This window comes from Equus asinus, chromosome X, assembly GCF_041296235.1.
Source record: "Equus asinus isolate D_3611 breed Donkey chromosome X, EquAss-T2T_v2, whole genome shotgun sequence".
Classification (NCBI taxonomy): domain Eukaryota; kingdom Metazoa; phylum Chordata; class Mammalia; order Perissodactyla; family Equidae; genus Equus; species Equus asinus.
The window spans coordinates 13253317-13255642 of record NC_091820.1 but is presented as its reverse complement, the minus strand read 5'-3'; the positions used below and the strand labels follow the sequence as shown (position 1 = coordinate 13255642).

Genomic DNA, 2326 nt, shown 5'->3' with positions numbered 1-2326 from the left:
GCCCTGAGCTAACATCCATGCCCATCTTCCTCCACTTTATATGTGGAATGCCTACCATAGTATGGCTTCCAAGCGGTGCCATGTCTGCACCCAGGATCCAAACCCACGAACCCCGGGCTGCCTAAGCAGAACATGGGAACTTAACCACTGTGCCACTGGGCCAGCCCACTTTTTCCCTTTCTTAATGAGGTGTTTTGTTGAACAAAAGCTCTGCATTTAAATGTAATCAAATGTATCAATTGTTTTCCTTTTATACTTAGTGCTTTGTGTGTCTCCTTTAATTACAACTGTCTCCATGTCCAGTGGCTTTCTGGGGAGGTGGACTTTGAAGGGTCAAGTCTTTGGTCACTGGTAGTGGTGAAAGCCAAAAAGTGAAGGTTCTGGGAGGAAAGGAGAGTGGGTGGGAAGGGGAAGGGCAGAAGGCAAGAGAAGGAACAACAGGAATTGGTAGAAAGGTGACAGGGGCCCTGCAGGCAGATGGAGGGTATGACTGAAGATGGATTAAATGTCACTTTCACCACCCAGCTCCTTATGCATGGAAAGCAAGTCAGCAGTATCATCAGAAAGAAAGGAGAATCAGTTAAGAAGACGTGTGGGGAGAGTGGTGCACATATCAACATCTCAGAAGGGAATTGTGCTGAGAGAATTACCACTTTGGCTGCACACACTAATGTCATCTTTAAAGCCTTTGCTATGATCATTGACAAACTGGAAGAGGACATCAGCACAAAAGCACAGCTGCCAGTAGACCCTGGTCACCTTGAGCCTGATGGTCCTTGCTAGTCAGTGTAGTTCCCCCATTGGGAAAGGTAGTTGCAAGATCAAGGAAATGTGATGAGAGAGTACTGGGGCTCAGGTCCAGGTGGCAGGAATATGCTCGCCAACTCAACTGAGCATGCCATTACAACTGCTGGCATTCAGCAATCTATCATTGAGTGTGTCAAACAGACCTGGTCTGGTCATGTTGGAGTCACCCAACTCTGAAGGCCATCCAGCTCTCTGGTCTTCTTTGAAGGTGGTCAGGACAGGTACAGCACAGGCAGCAATGTGTGAGCTTTTCCCACACCACCCCATCCATGTGCCTCAACACTGACCTGGAGAGACTCCTTCTAGAGGGGTGTACCATTCAAGGACAGTAGGCCATTCCACAGCCACATGTGACCAAGCTGCCCCTGTTAGCAATGCAACAGTCTTGTTTTCCGATGATGCATGGTAACGTTGGATTCAATGACATTGAATCCACTCTCCAGAGGTGAAAGGCTACTGGAAAGGTTTGGATGCATCTACTATGACTGTTCATAAACTCACCATTCCAAGCATTTTAATTGGCTGTATAATGGGGCATTAGGGTGCCAAATCAATAAGATCTACCAGATGTTTGGGGCACAGATCAAAATTACAAACTCAGTGGAAGGATCTAGTGATAGACAGGTTACCATCACTGGATCTGCTGCCAGCATTAGGCTGGTTCAACACCTAACTGTCAGGCTTTCCTCAGAGATGGGTGGCATGGGAAGCAGCTAAAACAATACAGATTCAGCTATACTCCTTTTTGGCTGTTCACCACTCTTAATCCATCTGCGTAGTTTCTGAACAATCAGCAACTCCAAGTTTTAAATAGTCTGTAAAATTTCAGTTTCTTTACACTTTATCATCCACTGCTGATTTTTAAATTCTTTTAATTCCTTTCTCTATTCAGCTGTTAGAGTTGAGTACCATATTTAGTTTTATAAGCTTCTCCATGTTTTGTTTTATTTTGGGGCTTTTTGCTCATGAATTTTTTTGTTTGTCATAGAACTATAAGATTTTGGGCCAGCCCCAGTGGCCAGTGGTTAAGTTCAGTGTGCTCCACTTCGGTGGTCTGGGCCCGATTCCTGGGTGTTGATCGACATCACTGTCTGTCAGTGGCCATGCTGTGGTGGTGGCTCACATAAAAAAAGAGAAAGATTGGCGGCAGATGTTAGCTCAGGGCAAATCTCTCTCAGCCAAAACAAACAAACAAACAAAAAAGAGTGGGATATTAATACAATTCAATTTAGTTCTATCATGCCAGAAATTTTTCAAAAAATAAAGATGGACTGGAAAAAAATTTAGCCAGATAAGGTTTTCCTGATAGTTATGTTTACTACTGTTTTGCAATCACATGAAGCTTGGAATCTTGATATATTCTTGCTCTGGGTATCTGTTTGCTTTATTCTTACATGACAAAAGCTATAAGGACAAGAACATTACATTCTATTGGCAGTGACTATGGAGCAACCTATTGGAGGTCAAAGAACTGACAATTATTGTTGTGCTACTATATGCCAAGGATTGTACTGAGCTG

General features: G+C 43.9%; 1 pseudogene; it reads left to right on the top strand.

The window, feature by feature from the left end:
* The first annotated feature begins 477 nt into the window (after positions 1-477).
* Positions 478-1524, top strand: LOC106837576 (poly(rC)-binding protein 2 pseudogene; annotated as a pseudogene).
* Positions 1525-2326: the final 802 nt, after the last annotated feature.